The 24,532-nt window shown below is 45.2% G+C and overlaps 2 protein-coding genes across 4 annotated transcripts in view; one reads left to right on the forward strand and one right to left on the reverse strand.

Annotated features, from left to right (window-relative positions):
* LOC137534274 (zinc finger protein 84-like) overlaps positions 1-19,500 on the reverse strand; it is an 84,134-nt gene extending 64,634 nt beyond the window's left edge. Inside the window, exon 1 of the mRNA XM_068255684.1 lies at positions 19,463-19,500. The gene's annotated coding sequence lies outside the window, so the exon portion shown is untranslated. The remainder of the gene's footprint in view (positions 1-19,462) is intronic.
* A 76-nt stretch (positions 19,501-19,576) lies between these two features.
* LOC137534283 (oocyte zinc finger protein XlCOF8.4-like) overlaps positions 19,577-24,532 on the forward strand; it is a 46,303-nt gene continuing 41,347 nt past the window's right edge. For 2 of the 3 annotated variants that reach the window (XR_011024353.1, XM_068255710.1), the window contains exon 1: positions 22,133-22,263. The gene's annotated coding sequence lies outside the window, so the exon portion shown is untranslated. Of the gene's footprint in view, positions 19,653-22,132; positions 22,264-24,532 lie in introns of those variants that run through there. The other variant, XR_011024354.1, reaches the window with a different exon arrangement.

Raw genomic sequence — 24,532 nt, forward strand, 5'->3', positions numbered from 1 at the left:
CCAGGCTTCCTACCCACCCACCCGGCTACCTACCCACCCACCCGGCTACCTACCCACCCACCAGGCTACCTACCCACCCGGCTACCTACCTACCTACCCACCAGGCTTCCTACCTACCCACCCGGCTACCTACCCACCCACCAGGCTTCCTACCTACCTACCCACCCGGCTACCTACCTAACCACCCACCTGGCTACCTACCTACCCACCCGGCTACCTACCTAACCACCCACCAGGCTACCTACCCACCAGGCTACCTACCCACCCGGCCACCTACCAACCCGGCTACCTACCTACCCACCAGGCTTCCTACCTACTCACCCGGCTACCTACCCACCCACCAGGCTTCCTACCTACCTACCCACCCGGCTACCTACCTAACCACCCACCCAGCTACCTACCTACCCACCCAGCTACCTACCTAACCACCCACCCGGCTACCTACCGGGCTAGTTACCAACCCACCCACCAGGCTACCTACCCACCCACCAGGCTACCTACCTACCCACCCACTCACCAGGCTACCTACCTACCCACCCACCCACCCACCAGGCTACCTACCTACCGGGCTAGTTACCAACCCACCCACCAGGCTACCTACCCACCCACCCACTCAACCACCCACCAGGCTACCTATCCACCCAACCACCCATGGGAGCTGCGCGCCGGATGGAGGCTGGGACAGGAGGTCTGCTGCTGCAGGTGAGTAAATGTTTTTGTTTTTTTATTTATATTAGCAGGTGTATGTTCTGGGCAGGTCTGCCACATGATTGCATGTATTTTCTGCGTAAATCTGCCGACATGATTGCATGTATTTTCTGGGCATATCTGCCGACTTGATTGCACGTATTTTCTGGGCATATCTGCCGACTTGATTGCACGTATTTTCTGGGCATATCTGCCGACTTGATTGCACGTATTTTCTGGGCATATCTGCCGACTTGATTGCACGTATTTTCTGGGCATATCTGCCGACTTGATTGCACGTATTTTCTGGGCATATCTGTCGACTTGATTGCACGTATTTTCTGGGCATATCTGCCGACATGATTGCACGTATTTTCTGGGCATATCTGCCGACATGATTGCACGTATTTTCTGGGCATATCTGCCGACATGATTGCACATATTTTCTGGGCATATCTGCCGACTTGATTGCACATATTTTCTGGGCATATCTGCCGACTTGATTGCACGTATTTTCTGGGCATATCTGCCGACTTGATTGCACGTATTTTCTGGGCATATCTGCCGAAATGATTGCACGTATTTTCTGGGCATATCTGCCGACATGATGTGTATTTTCTTGAGAAAACCTGCACAATTATGTGAATTTTCTGGGGAAAGGGTCACCAAAACTTGGGCCTACTGTCTTTGCGTTGCACTTTTCAAGGGAACCTGAGGTGAGAATAATCTTGAGGCTGCCATATTTCTCTCCTTTTAAGCAATACCAGTTGCCTGGCTGCCGTGCTGGTCCTCTGCCTCTTATTCTTTCAACCATAGACCCTGAACAAGCATGCAGCAGGTCAGGGGTTTCTGACAATATTGTCAGAACTGAGAAGATTAGCTGCATGCTTGTTGCTGGTGTAATTCAGTTTATTACTGCAGCCAAATAGATCAGCAGGGCCAGCAGGCAACTAGTATTGTTTAAAAGGAAATAAACCCTCACCCCAGGTTCGCTTTAAGTTAGTTAGCTCTGCCCTCATCCAGTCATTGCCACGCCCATTTTTTTGCCGCAGCGCTATGCGCCGCAGGTTCTATCCACACCTATTTTTTGCCGCGGCGCGCAAAGCGCGATGCAGGTTGTAGCCACGCTCATATTTTGCCGGTCATAGGGTGCCCACAATTACAATTTTGCACAGGGGCCCACTGCTGGCTGTGTCCGCCACTGCATGACAGTATACAACAGCGGATGTTTTGAATGTCTCACCGCATCAGCATGCTTCCGTCCAGTCGTCCAAAGATCTGGGCTATTCCGAACAGGTCCCCCACATAGGGTCAGGGTCAGCAGCAGCCAAGCAGTATGAAGCCTCCGCACTTGGTGGTCGGCAGGTCAGCTCAACCTGTCCCACAAACGCTATGGCAGGGAGCGGACGCCAGCCTCCATTCACAAAGTCAGTGTTGCAGCTGCGTGTAAGCGTTCACAGGCTACGGAAATTGCACCCGCCCATCGACGCGTTGCGCCCGCCCCTTTGCGAGCTTCGTCAGGATGTGCGTGCGTGGTTATGTAATTCTGTCTGGGGAGCGGTGTCCAGAGCTTTCTGCTATTGCCAGGCTGGAGATGCAGGGGGAAAGTGCTGCTGCTGTGATATCTGGTGCCCTGTTCACCCACAGAGGAAAGCGGACTGTTGCCCATAGCAACCAGTAGCTCAGCTGCCCCGGTGTGTGCGGCATGTTGCTGTGCAGCTGCACATTCTGATTCTATTACGACATGATGGGGGGCCCAAATAAGTTACTTTGCTTAGGGCCCCATTTAGCCTTAATCCAGCTCTGCCCCTAACATACACATAATCTGGCAGCAGTTCCCCAAAATACACTTAATCTGTTAACAGCGGTTCCCCAAAAATGCAGATAATTTGAAAGCAGTTCCCCCAAAATAGTTACCCCCAGCATAGGTAGCCAGGTCTACAGGTGTCCCCAGTATAAGAAGCCATGAGTATAGTTGTCCCCAGAATAGGTAGCCAGGTGTATAATGTCCCCAGAATAGGTAGCCAGGTGTATAGATGTCCACAGAATAGGTGGCCAGGTGTATATGTTCCATAAGTAGCCAGGTGTGTAGTAGTCCCCAGTATATGTATCCAGTTGTATAGCTGTCCCCAGTATATGTACCCAGGGGGTATATGTGCCCAGTATATGTGCCCAGTATATGTAACCAGAGGTATATGTGCCCAGTATATGTAGCCAGGGGTATATGTGCCCAGTATATGTAGGCAGGGGTTTATGTGCCCAGTATATGTAGCTAGGGGTATACAGTGGCTTGCAAAAGTATTCGGCCCCCTTGAAGTTTTCCACATTTTGTCACATTACTGACACAGACATGAATCAATTTTATTGGAATTCCACGTGAAAGACCAATACAAAGTGGTGTACACGTGAGAAGTGGAATGAAAATCATACATGATTCCAAACATTTTTTTTACAAATCAATAACTACAAAGTGGGGTGTGCGTAATTATTCAGCCCCCTGAGTCAATGCTTTTTAGAACCACCTTTTGCTGCAATTACAGCTGCCAGTCTGTACCAGCTTTGCACATCTAGAGACTGAAATCCTTGCCCATTCTTCTTTACAAAAAAGCTCCAGCTCAGCCAGATTAGATGGACAGCGTTTCTGAACAGCAGTTTTCAGATCTTGCCACAGATTCTCGATTAAATTTAGATCTGGACTTTGACTGGGCCATTCTAACACATGGATATGTTTTGTTTTAAAGGGACACCGAGGTCTACCTAAAAAGCAAAATAGTACTCACCTGGGGCTTTCTCCAGCCCAGTGCTGGTCGGGAGGTCCCACGACCTCCGGAATGGCTGACCGGCGGTAGCCTGGCGACACTCGGCCGAGTGTCGGGCTCCTTCTTCCGCGTATAACGTGGCTGACGTCACGACGCCTGAAAGTACTGCGCATGCGCGCTTTAAACGCGAGGCAGCCAGCGTCGTGACGTCAGCCGCGTCAAACGCGGAAGAAGGAGCCCGACACTCGGCCGAGTGTCGCCGGGCTACCGCCGGTCAGCCATTCCGGAGCGGGGCCTAGGAGAGGAGCCAGGACGCCGTCATGGGACCTCCTGACCAGCACTGGGCTGGAGAAAGCCCCGGGTGAGTACTATTTTGCTTTTTAGGTAGACCTCGGTGTCCCTTTAAACCATTCCATTGTTGCCCTGCCTTTATGTTTAGGGTCGTTGTCCTGCTGGAAGGTGAATCTCCTCCCCAGTCTCAAGTCTTTTGCACACTCCAAGAGGTTTTCTTCCAAGATTGCCCTTTATTTGGCTCCATCCATCTTCCCATCAACTCTGACCAGCTTCCCTGTCCCTGCTGAAGAGAAGCACCACCAGAGCATGATGCTGCAACCACCATATTTGACAATGGGGATGGTGTGTTCTGAGTGATGTGCAGTGTTAGCAGAGCTGGGACAAGGTCCTCCAGCACCCAAGGCTGCGACACCAAAGTGCGTCCCTCTATCCCTCCCACCAAAGCCTTTTCACACACCGATTGCTATTAGACTAAAAGGTGCCCCAGGCCCCCAAAACCTTAATCTCTAGTTGTCTGGTTTGCAATCACTGCCATGTATCCCCTTTCCTTACTTCTCTCTACTTCAAACACAACAGGGGAATGATAGCTGAGTAAGTTGTGCGCCCCCTCCTACACTGCGCCCTAAGGCTGGAGCCTTTCTCACCTTTGCCTCGGCCCGGCCTTGGTTGCTTTTTTCTTTGAGCATCTGTGTCATTTATAGTGTCTGTATTTCTCCTGGCTATAAGAAACAGAGAACGGAAAAAAAAAATTTCCATCGGCTGCACGTGGCGTTCTAACTGTACTGCGCAGTTGCTGCGGCAAAAATCCATGACTGGACAACTTTCCTTCATGGTTGCACTTTGTCCCCTGCAGGAGGAGCAGCAGCACCTCCCCCCTCCAGAGCTGCCAGCGGACTGGCAGGCAGCGCCATGTCTGCTGCTGCTTATATAGCCTCTGCCCAGGGCATTATGACATAATTTGTTGGTCAGGTGCGCCTGCATGCACAGGTCAGGTGGGCCCGCATGCACAGGTCGAGGGCATTGTGACATCATCATCGGTTGACTTCCTGTGACCCCTACAGCGCATGCACAGGTCAGGTGCCTCCATCAGTGCAAGGCTGGGATTGTGTGTAGCAGGCCAGGCAGAGCTGGGACAAGGTCCTCCAGCATCCAAGGCTGAGACACCAAAGTGCGTCCCTCTAAATAAGGAAAGAGGATACATGGCAGTGACTGCAAACCAGATAACTAGAGATTAAGGTTTTGGGGGCCTGGGGCACATTTTAGTCTAATAGCAATCAGTGTGTGAAGGCTGGGGGGGGAGGGATAGAGGGACGCACTTTGGTGTCTCAGCCTTGGGTGCTGAAGGACCTTGTCCCAGCTCTGCCTGGCCTGCTACACACAATCACAGCCTTGCACTGATGGAGGCACCTGACCAGTGCATGCGCTGTAGGGGTCACAGGAAGTCAACCGATGATGATGTCACAATGCTCTCGACCTGTGCATGCGGGCGCACCTGACCTGTGCATGCGGAAGCACCTGACCAACAAATGATGTCATACCTGTGCATGCGGGCGCACCTGACCAACAAATGATGTCATAATGCCCGGGGCAGAGGCTATATAAGCAGCAGCAGCCATGGCGCTGCTTGCCAGTCCGCTGGCAGCTCTGGAGGGGGAGGTGCTGCTGCTCCTCCTGCAGGGGAGGGGACAAAGTGCAACCATAAAGGAAAGTTGTCCGGTCATGGATTTTTGCAGCAGCAACTGCGCAATACAGTAAGAACGCCACGTGCAGCCGATGGAATTTTTTTTATTTTATTTCCGTTCTCTGTTTCTTATAGCCAGGAGAAATACTGACTCAATAAATGACACAGATGCTCAAAAAAAAAGCAACCAAGGCCGGGCCGAGGCAGAGGCGTGAGAGGCTCCAGCCTCAGGGCGAAGTGTAGGAGGGGGCACAAAACTTACTCAGCTATCATTCCCCTATTGTGGTTGAAGCAGAGAGAAATAAGGAAAGGGGATACATGGCAGTGACTGCAAACCAGATAACTAGAGATTAAGGTTTTGGGGGCCGGAGGCACCTTTTAGTCTAATAGCAATCAGTGTGTGAAGGCTGGGGTGGGAGGGATAGAGGGACGCACTTTGGTGTCTCAGCCTTGGGTGCTGGAGGACCTTGTCCCAGCTCTGGACATCATCATCGGTTGACTTCCTGTGACCCCTACAGCGCATGCACAGGTCAGGTGCCTCCATCAGTGCAATGCTGTGATTGTGTGTAGCAGGCCAGGCAGAGCTGGGACAAGGTCCTCCAGCATCCAAGGCTGAGAAACCAAAGTGCGTCCCTCTATCTCTCCCACCCCAGCCTTCGCACACTGATTGCTATTAGACTAAAAGGTGCCCCAGGCCCCCAAAACCTTAATCTCTAGTTATCTGGTTTGCAGTCACTGCCATGTATCCCCTTTCCTTATTTCACTCGGCTTCAAACACAATAGGGGAATTATAGCTGAGAAAGTTGTGCGCCCCCTCCTACCCTGTGCCCTGAGGCTAGAGCCTCTCTCACCTCTGCCTCGGCCTGGCCTTGCTTAGGCTGCACAAATCTCATGCCCCCTATACTGTATGCTTAATGCCTGGCACAAACCATGCAATATCCAGTTAGATTTTGGGTCGAAACCATCATTTCCAACAGGTCTGATCTGATTTCTGATCGATTATGTACAGAAGTGATTGGAAAATCGTTCAGAAAAACAATCGGTAATCAGATTGGACCTGTGGAAATTATTGATTCGACACGAAATCTGATGGGAAATTGCATGGTGTGTACAAGGCCTCTTTTAGATGGATGACTGAACTGTGTTTTTTTGTTTGTTTGTTTCAAAATACTTTATTTGAATTTTGTCAATACAGAGTATAATTGCTATTCAGAGGTGACAAAGCAACTCACAGCGCTTAAAGGACCACTGTCAAGAAAAAAGTAGGCAGTTAAAATCTGACAGAACCGACAAGTTTTGGGCCAGTCCATCTCCTCATGGGGGATTCTCAGGGTTTTCTTTGTCTTCAACAGCATTTCCTGAACAGCAGTTAAACTGCCAAAATAGTTAGATACCAGCCAGCCTCCCTACTCACTTGCACACCATTTTGTCAGTTAGACTTTGCAACTGCGGGCGCAATGCGTCGATAGGCTGGTGCAAATCCCGTGGCCAGTGAGCGCTATAGAGTTGCAGCAGCTGAAACCGCATCTACAGGTAGAATAAAGTTTGCTCCCCGATTGGACACTGCAGTGCAGGACGGGTAGACCTGACACGCTGACCATCGGAAAAGCCGGCAACACTATTACACAAGGGTCCATGTCGGGGACCCTGGAGGAGGCGAAATCCGGAGGTATACCAGACGGAAGTCACAGGAGTTCCACATGAGTGGTGAGATCTATGTATGCCGGCATATGCTGTTCTGAGCTTGCAAGCTGAAGATTCCATCATTTTCACTGATCCTGCACTAGCTCTCTCCCCCTCCCTGAAGATCTGGAGCAATTGGTACCGGTACCAGAAGGGGTGTTTGAGTACGGAATGTGTGGTGATGAAAATGAGTGAGCGCGCTCTAATGGCCTTTTTTTAAGTGATTTTAATTGGCTGGTCTGTGTGTTTTTGTACAATTCTTCCAATAAAACTGAATTTTTGCAATTGAATATACCTATGAGAGACCATGTTATTATTTTTTGAATTTTGGATACATATCTAGTATACAGTATATGGTCACTCCCTCGGTACTGAGGTGTGGGTATTATTAATCAATAATGTGGTGGTTGAGTCAGGCAATCTAATTAATAAATTTGAGACTTTGCAACTGCTGTTCAGGAAATGCTGTTGAAAACAAAGAAAACCCTGAGAATCCCCCATAAGGAGATGGACTGTCCCAAAACCTGTAGGTTCTGTCAGATTTTAACCGCCTACTTTTTTTCGCGATAGTGGTCCTTTAACAAAAGGAGATACAGCTTCACTGAAATATAGAAAAGTAAGGTTAGCTAAGTGGCCAAACATTTAAACGGAATGATTGCTGAATGCAACATGTATCAGGCAGAAATTCAAGTATGTGAAAAAAAATTTTTTATATATATATATATATATATATATATATATATATATATATATATATATATATATATATATATCTTTCTAACAGACAGCACTGAATTTGGGAAAAAACAAGGAAAGAGGACTGAAAACGATCCAAGGCTCGTCTAATGTCCTGCGAGGCAACATTCTGAAGCCAGGGCTGCCAAATTTCTCTAAATGATGGACTCTGTCCGCTAAGTTAGCCTTAATATTTTTGTTAAAAGTGGAGAGACCGAGAGCCAAATATAGTGTAGTATGTTAATAGCATATGAATATAATGAAACGTGAGATGTGTATACTCTCAAACATGGTTTACCACCACATAGTCAACCACTGTATCGGCAGGTGAGGAGATTAAACCTGTCCTCACTCAGGATTAAAAAGTCGCTCTCTGTAGATCGGAAAAAAGGGGGTAGGTCACCCCTCCACCAAGGACGGACACAATATAGCAATAAGAGAACAGAGGCGCCAGCAGGATAAAAGTGGATAAAATGCAAGTGAAGCTTCTCTGCGAGAGGCGCTTCACTTGCTGTTGCAGAAATTCTGTTTGTCCCCATATTACTGCCTGATGAAGCGGGCGCGGCCTGCGAAACGCATTGCACATATTTGGGGTACTTTTTCAATAAATGTACTTATATTTATACTGACAGTCTTTCGTGTCTGCTTACTGGAGGTAAGTCCACCGCTTCCTCCAAGCAATTTTTAAATATTTTATCCTGCTGGTGCCTGTGTTCTCTTATTGCTTAATTTTATTGTTAAACATGGTTTCATGCAATCTATCTAATACACAATTGAGGGAGATGTACTGGTGTCGCCATTGTGAAGCTTATATATGTTTTCGTAGCATTCCCATTGAATTGTACTAGCTTATGTTGAGCATGAGGAATATCATCAGGCTTTAGGCCTAATATGAAAATCGCAGGATCTATCTGCAAGTGAATAGAGAGGGTCGTATTGAGAAGGCTGACCAATTTAGAACACAGTCGGGGCACACTTTGGGACAGGTCCACCATATATGATACATTATACCTGTGCATTGGCAGCCCCGGAAACAAACAGCTGGCATGTCGGGGGACATAGTGTGCAATTTAACCAGAACCAGGTAGCTTCTGTGTAGCAACCTGAGGGAAACCTCCATATTTCTGACCTGGAGACTACCTTTGGACATAGTGTCCATACATTGCGACCACAGACGCATTACACTATTGGGGCTCTTGGTGTCCCTCTGCTTTATACATTGCGACCACAGCTCCTCGTCCAACTCCACTCCACAATTGTGTTCCCATTCTAATTGAAACGGCTGCTTAATCAACGACACTCTAGAACTGAAAGTAGAGTACGGAATCGACAATATTCCCCGAAACAATGGGTCAATAGAGCATGTCTATTCAAGGGAAGTCCTTTGGATCGACCTGCTTGAATTGCTAAGGGAGTGGATGAAGTGCAGAATCTGGTTACAATGAAAAAGTCCAGTCGGCAAAGGATATTTCTCCCTGAGTTGAGTCATAGTGTACACTTTTGATGCATAAGAGAGGCACCCAAGGGTCTTAATATTATTTTCTGACCACCAGCAGAAGGATGAGACATTAAGTCCTGCCAGAAATTCCTGAGAAGTTCAGTAAGCTGGGAAGGTTGGGACTGTAGTTCGTGTTTAAACCTGACCTTTTTTCATAGGCACAAGGAGTTATGGAGAAGATAACTTAATTTGCCCTAAAGATCGCAGAGATGACCATAACTGTCCACTCCAGCCCATAGAGTGGATCAAGGAATTCTCAAGTGAGATCCATTGTGGCATATGATTGTCAGCATAAATCATAGGAAGAAAGGCCAATTGTGAATAGTATTTGCTAAATAGTATTTGTATAGGTTTTTCAACCGACAAGCCCCCTCCTTATGCAGCAGCATAATTTTACAGCTATTGCTTGGCCATTTTTGTCTCCAAATGAACGGAAAGATTTGTTTCTGTAGACCCTCGAGTGACAGGTATGAGGTTGAAAGTTAATTGAATATGGGCCCAGATGCCATTTTTACTGACTTCAGAACATAAAATTAAATAAACGTTGCACCTGCCAGCATTAAAGATGTGGCCACCCGTGATAAATTTCATAATGTAAAGATGTTAGTCTGGGCAAAAACCCACTAAATAAAATATAAAAGTAATATTATAAAAATAAGCAATAATATTCATTATGATGTATTCAGCAAAGTTTCTCTTTTATCTATGTTATTTTTTATATTTAGAAGATTGAATGTCCAATTACGGTAAGCTTCAAGTTAAACAGGAGGCAAGGGAGGCCTATATGAGGAGTGATGAGCCGTGTAAGGAGGAGGCGTTTCCTGCAGAGTTCAGCACAGGTGAGGAATAAACACTAACTACAGTAAAGACAAAACAATTTTGCTGGAGTTTTGAATGGAGATAGTTAGTGATATGCTAATGCTAATTTATTATATTTCATATTGGATCAATCAAATGCAGGAGCTGATGTTTTTGATTGGTGCACTTCCAAGGTATATACATTTGCATAACATTAACATAAAAAACTGTATCAACTCAAAATTGTTAGCATGTCATCGATCATCTCTAGCCTGGAACCACCAGAAGTGAATTATTGTTTTCTTCTCTCTCTCTCTTTAGAGAACTCTTTTTAGAAATTGAGTTTGAAGAGTATGATTTCAAGACAGGCAAGGATCTGCTCCTCACATCAACAGGTAAAAGGAGAGATCACTTTGTCTTGTATTTTAGAGGACAGGATACCAGTTGCCTGAATCGCCTGCTGATCCTGTGTCTCTAATACTTTTAGCCACAGCCCCTGAACAAGCATGCAGATCAGGTGCGCTGACTGAAGTCAGACTGGATTAGCTGCATGCTTGTTTCAGGGTGTGATTCAGCCACTATTGCAGTCACAGAGATCAGCTGGACTGCCAGGCAACTGGTATTGTTTACAGGAAACATCCATATCACTCTCAGTTAAGGTTCCCTTTAAGCAACCTAATGTTTCTATTGCATTGAGCATAAATAGTAAATGCTAGGCCAACTTCAGTTACTACGGTTGTGGTACAGCGGTTAGGGTGCTTGCCCACCACACAGTGAGACCTGGGTTCAAATCCCAGCCAATGTGAGTTGGCTTTTATGCTACAAATCCTTAAAGGGAACCTAAACGGAGAAGGATATGGATTTTTCCTTTTAAAATAATACCAGTTGCCTGAATCGCCTGCTGATCCTGTGTCTCTAATACTTTCAGTCACAGCCCCTCAACAAGCATGCAGATCAGGTGCTCTGACTGAAGTCAGACTGGATTAGCTGCATGCTTGTTTCAGGGTGTGATTCAGCCACTATTGCAGTCACAGAGATCAGCTGGACTGCCAGGCAACTGGTATTGTTTAACAGGAAACATCCATATCACTCTCAGTTAAGGTTCCCTTTAAGCAACCTAATGTTTCTATTGCATTGAGCATAAATAGTAAATGCTAGGCTAACTTCAGTTACTACTGTTGTGGTACAGCGGTTAGGGTGCTTGCCCACCACACAGTAAGACCCAGGTTCGATTGCCAGCTATGGTATGTAAACTGGTTTTTGAAATAGTATAATTCCCTGGCAGATGAGACCCTCGGAATAGGTAGAAGGGGAGGAGGAAAGCAGCTGTTCCTTAACTAATTAGTGTAGGCAGACAATTGAGTGAAATGGCATAAGGACCTTGCTTGGAGGAGGGAGGGAGGTGAGGCGGGCCTCCAGGTATTAGAGCCCTTGAAACATGTTTTCTATCATTATTGCAACCGCTAGAATTTTTTTAAATTTTTAAAGTTCGCCTCCCCATTGAAGTGTATTGCGGTTCGCGAACTTTTTCGCGAACCAAACCTTTCACGGAGGTTCGCGAACAGGGTTCGCGAAATGAAAATCGGAGGTTCGCGACATCTCTAGCTAATGGTGCCACCAGCAGGACCACGGAGGGTACCCAGAGGATGCCGAGGGACCTTGTGGGCTACAAGGGCTGGAGGAAGAAGTGCCAATTTTTATTTAAAGCTCTGCTCAGGGTCCCTTTTAAAGAGAAGATGAAACCACTTTGATGGAGCCCCACAGTGCCGAGGGAGAATTGGCTAATGAGGAATGGATTTAGAACACACTAAATCTGGGGTTTATAAAACATTTCCTGGCAAGGGTAGTAATGTTTGTAAAGGATTTCAGCTTCCCTGAGCTAATGGATAAATCCTGGGAAAAGATTCTGGGCTACTACTTTGTGGTACCAGTTGTAGCCAGGGACAGACTGGTATCCTTTAAATTAATTCACTATACTATATAGCACTATATAGCAGATGTGCTATATCACACCTGCTAGGCTGCAGAGGATGGACCCCATGGCGTCAGGTCAGTGTTGTTAGTGCTCCCAAGCTGCTGCAGGCTTCACACACATAGTATGACAGTGTTTGGAGATCCAGCATCATTGGTCTCTTGTGCACAGCGTACTGCAGAAGGTGTTCCAAATAAGTATTCCTATGTTGCCAGCGGCACTACTGTTGGGCAGTTTGAATGATGACCTGCTCTCTACACACAAAAGGATTTCCTTAGGTCTGTGGTTGCTTACGCCACACAGAATGTTGGTCTTAAAGTGGAACCGCAACACCCCTCCACTGAAGAGGACTGTCGTACGTCCATTGAGAATTCGTTTTGCTAAAAAATGGTGAATGCAAAGACAAGAGGAACTGTCATAAAAAGTTGAAAAAAGTTCTGGGCCACTGGATTGCTTTATACAAGCTTCAGTTGAGTGATTAAACGGTACCTGAAACAACATGTGACATGATGAGATAAACATGTATATGTAGAAAACGTATTAATAATCTTTTTTTTTTCTTTTTTGTTTCAGTTTGGTGCCTAAAATAGTTAATTTTTAGGCATGGAAGTGACAGCCTCTGTTCCTCCAGCCCCCCGTAGCCCACAAGGTCCCCCGGCATCCTCTTCGCCCCTTCTGTGGTCCCACTGGCGGCTCCAGTAATTAAGGGACTTCGACAGAAGTCGTGCGTACACGCCAGTTGCTGTAAGGGTCCTGCGCATGTGCGGTTCTCTAAAGACTGAACCACGCATGCGCACGATGCTTACGCCATCTGGCATGATGATGCACCAGGTGTGTACACACGACTTCAGCCGAAGTCACCGGTTACTGGAGCTGCCAGCGGAACCACGGAAGGGACCAGGAGGATGCCGGGCGACCTTGCAGGCTATGGGGGCTGGAGGAAGCTCCAGGTAAGTCCAAATTTCCTTTTTATGGCACTGCTCAGGGTCCCTTCAAATCTAAAATAAAACCATGGTATTTTGAAAAAAGACATTTTTAGGAGTAGGAGGATAAATACAATTGTTTATTTCATTAGTTTATTTTCACCTCGGATTCACTTTAACCACTTCAGCCTTCAGTTGTTTTTTTACCTTATGCATCCGAGCAATTTTCACCTCCAATTCATTCACCAATAACTTTAACACTACTTATCACAATGAATTGATCTATATCTTGTTTTTTCCGACACCAATTAGGCTTTCTTTAGGTGGTACATTTTGCTAAGAATTATTTTTTCTAAATGCATTTTAATGGGAATATTAAGAAAAAAATTGAAAAAAATTCTCAGTTTTCTTCCATTATAGCTTTAAAACAATACATGCTACCATAATTAAAACCCACATATTTTATTTGCCCATTTGTCCCGGTTGTTACACCATTTCAATTATGTCCCTATCACAAGGTATGACACCAATATTTTATTTGGAAATAAAGGTGCGTTTTTTCAGTTTTGCGTCCATCACTATTTACAAGCTTATAATTTAAAAAATAATAGTAATATACCCTCTTGACATGCATATTTTTTTTAAAAAAAGTTCAGACCCTTGGGTAACTATTTATGTTTTTGATTTGTTTTTTCAATTGTAAATTATTTTTTTTTTATATATAGTTACAAATTTTATTTGGGTATTTTTGGGAATGTGGGGGGTAAACAGTTAATTTTAAAAGTAATTTATTGTGTGTATTTGAAAAAAAATGTATGTACATGTAGTTTTACTATTACATTTTTTTTCTTCCTGCTTCCTATATGCACGCGATCACGCTTACAGGAAGTGAAGGGAAGACATTAAACTTTTTTTTTCTTTAGAAAGATTCGGGCTTCTCATAGAAGCGGTCGGTATTTCTAACGGGGACTTAGAACAACGAATGGGAACTGCATTCCCATTCATTGATCTCCAGGCTAACGTGCTGAAGCACGGGAGCGTTCGCAAATGCACGGCAGCAGCCTTTTGGACGTAGTAGATACATCCAAAAGGCTAAAATGTTTAAATACTGACAACTGCATTTAATATCAGCTGATAAGGGGGCACTCCACCAGGGTACAGACAGACCAGGGACAGATTAGATAATGTATTCTCTTGCTGCACTATACAGTATTGTATAGATTTCACAGGACATGTTGTGTAAAACGGGCATATGGCTGTATGGAATGTATGGTGGCGGTATGTTGACGCATTACCAATTAAGTATTTTTATGCAGAAAAGTTGATTAAAAAAAAAGCGAAAATGAAAAATTATTACCTAGGTGAAAACTCAAGAGAAAAGGAGAAAAAGTTAATTGCATAAATCTCAGTGCAATTTCATTCCTACAGTACAATTTGCTGCAACTTTTCTATTGTTTTCTGTTATAAGGCAGCTTTATATTGGCAAATATATAAATCCCAGTGCAAATTAATTTGTACAGTACAATTTGCCGTGTCAATTCTATTGTTTCAAGTTGTGAGGCACTTATTGGTAAGGAAAATATATCACCGTGCCATTTCATTGCAGCAGTACAATTTGCAGCATCAATTCAATTTTTTGTGTTGTGACGCACTGATATATTGACCACAAAAAATTGCAATGTAATATTGTTTTGTGTTGTGAGGCAGTGTTATATTGCCAAAAAAAAAACAAAATCTCAGTGCAATTAATTCCTGCAGTACAATTTGCAGTGTGATTTTTTTTTTTTTTTTTGGTGTTGTGACACACTTTTGACAAAAAGTGTCACTATTGACAAAAATAAATAAATCCCAGTGCACGTCCATTAATACAGAACAATTTGCAGTAACTCTTATATTGTTTTGTGTTATGAGGCAGAGATATGTTTCCAAAAAATAAATCACAGTGCAATTTCATTTCTGTTACAGTGCCAATTGTATTTGTCTGGGTTGTGAGCCACTATATTATTGCCGAAAAATAATAAAATCACAGTGCAATGTCACTGCTACAGTACAATTTGCAGCAACAGTTTTATTTATTTTGTGTTGGGATGCACTGTTTTATTGACAAAAATTAGTAATCTCAGTGCAATTAAATTCCTACATGACAATTTGCAGCAACTGTTCTATTGTTTTGTGTTGTGAGGCACTGTTTTGTTGTCCAAAAATAAATCCCAGTGCAATTTCATTTCAATACTACAATTTGCAGTGTCAATTTTGTTGTTTTGTGTTATAGAGGCAACATTGTATTGCCAAAATAATAAAGCTCAGTGCAATTCAATGCCTGCAGTACAATTTGCATTCTATTGTTTCGTGTTGGGACACATTGTTATATTGCCGAAAAAAAAAACCACAGAAATCTCAGTGAAATTTCATCCCTACAGTACAATTTACAGTGTCAATTTTATTTTTTGTGCTGTGACACAGTTATATTGCCCTACAAATCATTGTCAGTGTCAATTATATTCTTCAGCGTTGTGATGCAATGTTCTATTACCCAAACAATTCCAGTGCAATTTCATTCATGCAGTACAATTTGAAGTGTCAATTCTATGTGTGTTGTGACACACTGATTTCATTCCTACAGTGCAATTTGCAGTGTAATTTTCTTTTCATTTTGTGATGCACTGTTGTTGCCAACCGTCCGTAAACTTACGGATTGTCCTTTAACCACTTTACCTCCTTTGCTACGCTTATCTACTCCCCACAAAACTTTACTTGAATCTCAGGGGAGTAGATAGGCGTACTTGTGGTAAACAGTGTGCTGTATGCCCAATAAGCTATCTGATTATGTATATAGGGTATCATTTTAACCGTGACAAGTGAGAGAATAGATTTTGTGGTGTTTGACAACTGAGGGATAAGTCATGTGATTTTTTTTACCGGAAAACTGAATGAAAAGCAATAAAACTGTTATTTACATGTACTCTATACCCCTAAATAAATACTAGTAAAAAAAAACCAAAAGTGACAGCATTGAAAAGAGAATACATAGTTACCCTAGGGACTTAGCTTTTAAAATATGTATGCCATGAGAGTGTATTACTGTTAATCATGAAGATAAGGGCTTTTTAATTACTGATAGAGTACAATGAGAAAACAAAAAACACAAACCAGAAACTAATATATTATCGCCATACATTGTACTAGGAACATTATTTAAATGTTGAGATAACCAGGACCAGTGGCGTAGCTAAGGAGCTGTGGGCCCCGATGCAAGTTTTGCATTGGGGCCCCCCCCCCAAGCATTCTATACATAATTGATGCGGCGCACTAAAAACTGCCAATGGCAACTACAGTGTCAGAGGTGCAAGAAGGGGATGGGAAACAGTTTATTAATGATTACCAGTACACTATTCAAAGTATACATAGAAGTGATTATTATGAGCACAGGACCAATAAAGAGCTATTACTGTGGTTGAGGGAGGGCCCCTCTGGCCCAAGGGCCCGATGCGGTTGCAAACTCTGCACTCCCTATTGCTACGCCCCTGAATACATACAGGGTGCATTTCTCTCTGTTTTCCTCCTGTGCAAGTGTCCAGGTCCACTTTACTATAAACTCTGAGTCCCCCTATCTCAGACATTACACACCTATCAAGACTCCGGAAACAAAGCACTCAGTTTTGCAAACCTGAATACACCTTGCATGGAAAACATGGATGCTTAAAGGCTCGTACATACGTTGGATTTTCGCAAACGAACTGTCGTTTGAACGTCCGGTCGTTTGGACATCAAATCGGGCGTCTGTAGTCTGTCGTTCAGCTGATAAGACTGGATTTGAAAGATCTGCCAAGTGGATCACTCAAGTCCAGTCTTATCAGCTGAACAACAGACCATACACACGCCCGATTTGACGTCCAAATGACCGGATGTTCAAACGACGGGTCGTTTGCGAAAATCCAACGTGTGTATGTACCTTACCACCCACAAAAGAACATGTGCTCCACAGAGACAAAGCTCTACTAACCTACAATTACCTCTTAAAAAGGCAGGTTATTAAAACACATTATTAGTCTAATTAAATGAGATGAAACAAGAAACACAAGTGTTGTGCAGCTCCCCCAGCAGCCACATATTAGCCTTCATTAGCTTGGAACAAGTGTAATCACACTGCCTGGTTGCCAGGAGTTACTGTACTTCTCTGCCTGCTGGTAAGCTTAGTCTGGAGTACAGGTGTACATACCACGCAGACTCTACTGCCTTTTCTAACAACTTGAGAATCATACACCGAGCGGCGCAGCCAATGTTTATTACATCCAGCAATGTGTAATCACCATAGGCGTTGTTATCCTGTCACATAAGTTTAGAGATTATGTAGCAATGGGAGAAAAAAAATCACCAGTGACACATAGGAGCCATCAGCCATGTGCCGACATGTAGCAGTGCTGGTTACTTTTACCTTTCCTCACAGTCCCGAGATTTAATAATGGACACCATCTTACAGAACAACTCCCCCGTCATGGTGACCAGCGGCGACTCCAGCTTCAGATTTTTAGGGGGGCTCAAAAGGGGCTCAGTGGCTGGCAGGCGGGGCTCACAACGAAAAATGGGCATGACCATGTAACAGAATGTTGGCATGATCATAGGTGGGCAAAATATACATGACCTTAGTGGTGTAAAAGGTCTGCCCAGGAAGTTTGAGCTCTGCCTCAGTGTTACCCCCCAAAATACATGTAATCTGACAGCATTTCACCAGAAATACACGTAATTTGGCAGAGATTCCTCCAAAATACAGATAACATGGCAAACCACTTATACTGTACATACTGGAGGTAGCAAACATCGGCGCACACTGCAGCTAGTTTACTATCAGTACAGGCACAGAGTCACAGCTTATACAATACATATTGGAGGTAGCAGATATCAGCACACACTGCAGCTGGTTTGCTATCAGTACAGGCACAGAGTCCCTGCTTATACTTTACATATTGGAGGTAGCAGATATCAGCACACACTGCAGCTGGTTTACTATCAGTACAGGCACAGAGCCCCTGCTTATACTGTACATATTGGAGGTAGCAGATATCAGCACACACTGCAGCTGGTTTACTATCCGTACAGGCACAGAGTCACAGCTTATACTGTACATATTGGAGGTAGCAGATATCAGCACACACTGCAGCTGGTTTACTAACAGTACAGGCACAGAGTCACCGCTTAGGCTCGGTTCACATTAGGCTGTTTTCAGCCTACGTTCCGCTCCGATGAGCGGAACGCAGCAGCCGCAGCAATGCTTTCCCTATGGGAAAGTTCACATTGCTACGTTCTGCTCAGTTCCGTTCCCTGCGTTCCGCTCATCGGAGCGGACGTTCCCGACATGTCGGGACCTTGCATTCCCGCTCCACTCACGGAGCGGAACGCAAGTGTACGGGCGGATGCATCCTAATGTAAACCTGGCCTTATACTGTACATATTGGAGGTAGCAGATATCAGCACACACTGCAACTGGTTTACTATCAGTAAAGGCACAGAGTCACAGCTTATACTGTACATACCAGGGCTGTGAAGTCAGAGAAATTTTGGGTACCTGGAGTCGGAGGTTTTATAAAATAAGGAGTCGGAGTCAGGTTATGTTTATACCAAATGCGCAGCCATGGTAAGTATGAGACCAAGGAGTCAGAGTCATTTTAAGTACCTGGAGTCAGAGTAGGTAGTTTTATAAACTGTGGAGTCAGGTAATTTTTGTACAGACTCCACAGCCCTGGTACATACTTCTCCCCAAGCCACTAAAATGCCCCCCTCTATCTCCCCCATGCCAGTAAATGCCTCTCCTTTATACAGGTAGCCCCCTTCCCCCCCATGCCACTAAAATGACACCCTCCTTCACCCCATGCCACTGTAGTGATTTTTTCCTCTCCCATGAAACTAATGCCCCTCTCCTCCCCATGCCACTAATGTCCCCCACCCACCTTCCTCCCCATGCCAGTAATGCCCCCCCCTACCCACTCCCCCAAAGCTCCCTTGATTCGCCACAGGGGGCCAGAGCTGAGAGTACTTTTTCTTGTAATTAAACCCCCGTCTGAGGCTGCCTCTCATGCGGCTGCTAAAATGTTCATATTTGCAGCCCGGGCAGCCCCCCACCTTCTCCCCCATGCAGGGCCGGTTTAAGGGGCCTCGGGGCAAGCTTAAGCAGGGGACCCCCTCCCTACACCCCCGCCAATACACACACACACACACACACACACACACACACACACACACACACACACACACACCTCCCTTCTTTGGTCATTCATTCTTTAGAAAGAATGCTTTTTACCCGAGTGATGTGTGTGGTGTTCTTTCATCCCTCTGATGCAGATGTCCGGTGCCCTGCATCTCCCTTTCTCCCTCCATAAAGGTTCCCCCTCCTGTCCACCTCTCCCTCAGGCTCCCATGACAGATTCAGTCACTCACTTTGTGCCCCGTTTATAGCTAACAGCAGCGGCTGAGTTCCACATTCCAGACAGCAGCATTCTTCAGTGGAGTAAAGGTCCTTCCAGTTCCTTGATGACCTCATTAAGTGGGGACACTTAAAGATACAGGAGAATGCCGTCACTGAAATGTGTAACTCAGCCGCTGCTGTCAGCTATAAACGGGGCACAAAGTGAGTGACTGACTCTTTCATGGGAGGGAGAGGAGAAGGGATGCAACTAGTAACATTTTAGTGGCCACAGCACGGGTCGGGACTCGGGAGACAGCTTCAGACGGGTTTTAATAAAAAAAGAAAGTACGTGCCTAACCACCGCCATACGCACACGCACAGGAGGGGGAGCGGCCGGCCGGGCCCCACCCTCATGGCTGCAGGAGGCGGGCCCGGTCGCACGTGCGACCCCTGCGACCTCGGGCCCTACACCACTGACCAGGACAAATTAGCAAATACAATGTGTGGGTTTTACTTATGGTAACATTGTTTATTTGAAAACTATAGTGCATGGAAATGGAGAAATAGTGTATTTTTTCTTTTTTTTCTCATTTTTCCCTTTAAAATGCACAGATAATAGCATAATTACTAAAAGCAAATATCACCCTCACAAAGCATAATTTGTGGCAAAAAAACAAGATATAGATCATTTACATCTGATGAGTAGCAATAAAGTTATTGGTGAATTAATGGGAGGAGCGCTGAAATGTGAAAATTGCTCTGGTTTTTAAGCAAAAAAACCATGTGGTGCTGAAGTGGTTAATAATGAGCAGGGGTGCCTCTAGTCATTTTGTCACTCCAGGCGAGAAAACCTGTGGCGCCCCCCCCCCCCAAGCCCCTCCCCCCCAGGAAAATAATCATAATGCAGCATCGTTTCACCAGAAAATAATCATAATGCGGCAGTGTTTCATCAGAAAATAATAGTAATTATCGTAATTCAGAATCGTAATTCACCAGAAAATAATCGTAATGTGGCAGTGTTTCACCAGAAAATACACTTATTGCAGCAGCAGTTCACCAGAAAATATTCGTAAGGTGGCAGCGTTTCACCAGAAAATACACTTATTGCAGCAGCATTTCACCAGAAATTAATCATAGGGCAGCAGCGTTTCACCAGAAAATAATCGTAATGGGGCAGCGTTGTCAGAAAATAATCGTAATGTGAAAGCGTTTCACCAGAAAATACATGTAAACAAACATAAAGCCGAGCATAAAATGGAAGAGAGTGCAGAGGAACAGAGAGGGGTAGAGACAGCATAAGATGGAAGAGGGGGCAGAGGAACAGAGAGGGGAGAGGGAGAGACAGCACAGCACTAAAGCACAGGTTTACAGCTTTAACAGCCTACAGCCTAACCAGCTTTCAAAGAAAACTCTAGTATCAAAAGAGCAGGGCACATTCTAGCAGTTATAACAGTACTGGGAGTCTGCACACAGGACAGGAAGTGTTCTTAGCAGCCTGCCTGCATACCTTCTCTTCTGCCTGTGCATGCAGCTTATCATCTCTGGAGTAGTGATGGGTCGTTCGCGAACGAGCCGGCTCTAAGAGCCGGCTCTTTGCTGCGAACGACAAGAGCCGGTTCTCAGTTTTGAAAGAGCCGATGCCTCAGCCGCCCCACAGAGCTCTGCTTTGCTCTGCAATAAAGGGCGCTGAGGCATGTTGGGAGATGTAGTCCTCCTCTTGCAGCTTGTAGGAGTGTATGGGGCGGAGCAGAGCAGTAGCAGGAGGGATTGCCCCAGTCAGAGAAGCAGTCTGGAATTGTCATGGAGACGGGGGCGGGGCTTTTACTCCGATTCTGAGTGGTGTTTAGTGATATTTAATGAAGAGCCGATTCAGAGCCGTAAGAGCCGGCTCTTTAATGGGAGCCAATTCAGAAGAGTCGATTCTCTGATAAGTGCCGGAATTCCCATCACTACTCTGGAGCAGAAACTTCCCTTCTCCCGGGCTGTGTTGCTGTCTTGTGCGGGGGGCAGGGCTCCAACACGGACACATCACATTCTTCTCTCTGTGACTGCATCTGTCCCCTGGCTGTCTCGCTCCAGTGTCTGTGTGCAGCCAGTGACACAGGTGGGGGGGTCAGACTGTCGGGGGCATAAGCTGGCTGGCCGCTGGCTCCTGGTTTGACTGGCGTGGGGCGGAGTTAAAGGCTGGGCCACACGAGGTAAACACTTTACCTGTGTGGCTACTGAGAAGAAGGGGCACGGCTTTAAAGAAGGAGCCTGGCAAAGAAGAGCAGTATTGATTGCTCTATTGGCTGGGGAGAAGTGGAGGTGGAGGCACTGCTGAGCACATGGTAGCGTGCTGAGCACCGGGGACTAAGTTGGGAGGTAATATAATATAAAAAAAAACATGGACACGGTAGCAGCGGCGGGGGAATGCGCCTCACCACCTCATGGCGCCTCACCACCTCATGGCGCCCCAGGCAACCGCCTATACTTGCCTGGTGGGTGAGACGCCCCTGATAATGAGCTAACTTTGCCTGCCCGTAAAATTCCGTGTCACTGCGGCATCCATAAATAACCCGGGGACGCCAGCTGGGGCGTGACTTTTTTTCTGTGATTCAGAGCTGCGGACCAATCAGAAGCTGCTGTTCATCTGCAGGGCTACAGCAATATGGCTGCGCACAGTAGCAGGGACAGAAGCTGCTCTCTCGGGGTTAACAACATTGAAGCAGCACACTGGTGTTGTGTATCTATCATACTTGTGGCAGAGGAGGCGAAAGCTATGGCCAGATCGTCTAGTGATGACAGCGTTCCTATGGCACTCAGCGTCCCAGGCTTTCCTTGCTGAGAGGAGGTGAGCTAAGACTGCACAGTGGAATGATAAGCACAGCTTGCTGGCTTCCCTGTACACGCCCCCATCCTCCTGCACTCAGAGTCACCAGGCTAAATACTATATTTAGCTCAATTACTGCAGATACATACAGACACACACTGAATGGGGGCTACAAAAAAGTCAGCAGCTACAACAGTGCTGGATTTCCTCCTCCTCTCACTAAAAATAATACTTTTTGCAACTCCCTACAAATAGCCTTCTAAACAATGTTATTGCTGCATGTGAGGGGGAGTGCTGCCTCTGTGAACACACATTGATGTGTGTGTGTGGTACGTTCGGTGTGTGGGATGTGTGCGGTTTGTGCGGTGTGGTGTGTGTGCAGCATGTGCAGTATTTGGTGTTTGCGGTGTGAGCGATTTGTGAAGTGTGTGTGGTATATGTGGTGTGTGCGGTTGGAGCAGTGTGTGTTGTTTTGTGGTGTGTGTATGGTGTGAGCGGTTTGTGCGGTGAGTGTGGTACTTGCAGTGTTTGTGTGGTACGTGTGCGAAGTTGCTGCCTGTGTAAGCAGACATGTTTTTGGAATCCTCTGACGAGCTCTGATCTGCTGTCCAGCTGTGGCTCGTCCTCTGCATCTTTAGCCATTGATAACCTTGTTATATTTTGGACTTGCTCGGGCACTTGTGTCACAGAATTGATATATGCTCATATTTATATCATCATTATAGATCATTATATATGATCACATTTTAATATTTACTGCAGGAAGGCATTATGGAGATATAGTCAATGTTGGATTACAGATCCCGCTGCAGCTGCTCAATACACAGGAACACATTCCAATTGCTATATCTAGTGTGTGTGTGTGTGTGTGTGTGTGTGTGTGTGTGTGTGTGTGTGTGTGTGTGTGTGTGTGTGTGTGTGTGTGTGTGTGTGTGTGTGTGTGTGTGTGTGTGTGTGTGTGTGTGTGTGTGTGTGTGTGTGTGTGTGTGTGTGTGTGTGTGTGTGTGTGTGTGTGTTTGTATGTGTATATATGTATGTATATGTATATATACACAGTGAGTGAGTTGTTACGATAAAAAATATCAGTTAAATATATCATATAGGATACACACACAGTGATATTTGAGAAGTGAAATGTTTATTGGATTTACAGAAAGTGCGCAAAAATTGTTTGAATTAAAATTAGGCAAGTGCATAAATTTGGGCACTTGTCGGTTTTTGTCATTTTTGTTGATTCCAAAACCTTTAGAACTAATTATTGGAACTCAAATTTGGCTTGGTAAGCTCAGTGACCCCTGTGTCACTTACAGTAGGTATTAGAAATCTGGCAGAAGCGACAGATTTTGGACTAGTCCATCTCTTTATAGGGGATTCTCAGGGATATATTTATTTTCAAAATCACTTAGTGAATGGCAGTTGCTCTGTCCAACTGCCAAAAAACTGTGTAGGGAGCAGGGAAGCTGGCCAGCATCATTGTTTAAATCCTTTTTAGGGAATATCTTTATAAAGAATAAAAGCCTTGCTGAGAATCCCCTATGGACTAGTCCAAAACCTGTCACTTCTGTCAGATTTCTACTACCTACTGTAAGTGACAGCAACATAGGAGAAAAGTAATTTATGGCTCATTTTACTCTGGAAGAAACGTACTTCCTATTTGTATATGTTTGCAGATATTTTAAATTTTACAATTTTTCGATGTAGTGCCCCTTTAAGACTCGAAGTGGCAGACCAAGAAAAATCTCGGAAAGACAGAAGCGATGAATGGTGAGAACAGTCAGAGTCAACCTGTCGGTGCACTTTACACAAGGAGATTCTGTATGCGAGAGTGATGCAGAGGAAACCTTTTCTCTGCCCACAGCACAAACAAAGCTGCTTGAGGTATGCTAAAGAACTTTTGGACAAGCCAGCTTAATTTTGGAATAAGGTTCTGTGGACTGATGAAACTAAAATTGAGTTATTTGGGCATAACAAGGAGTGTTATGCATGGAAGAAAAATAACACAGCATTCCAAGAAAAACACCTGCTACCTACAGTAAAATGTGGTGGTTCCATCATGCTGTTGGGCTGTGTGGCCAGTGCAGGGACTGGGAATCTTGTCAAAGTTGAGGGACGCATGGATTCCACTCAGTATCAGCAGATTCTGGAGACAAATGTCCAGGAATCCGTGACAAAGCTGAAGCTACGCCGTGGCTGATTTCAACAAGACAATGACCCTAAACACTGCTCAAAAACCACAAAGGCATTCATGCAGAGGAACAAGCACAAGAATGTTCTAGAATGGCCATCTCAG

Source organism: Hyperolius riggenbachi, chromosome 10 (genome assembly GCF_040937935.1).
Source record: "Hyperolius riggenbachi isolate aHypRig1 chromosome 10, aHypRig1.pri, whole genome shotgun sequence".
Classification (NCBI taxonomy): Eukaryota; Metazoa; Chordata; class Amphibia; order Anura; family Hyperoliidae; genus Hyperolius; species Hyperolius riggenbachi.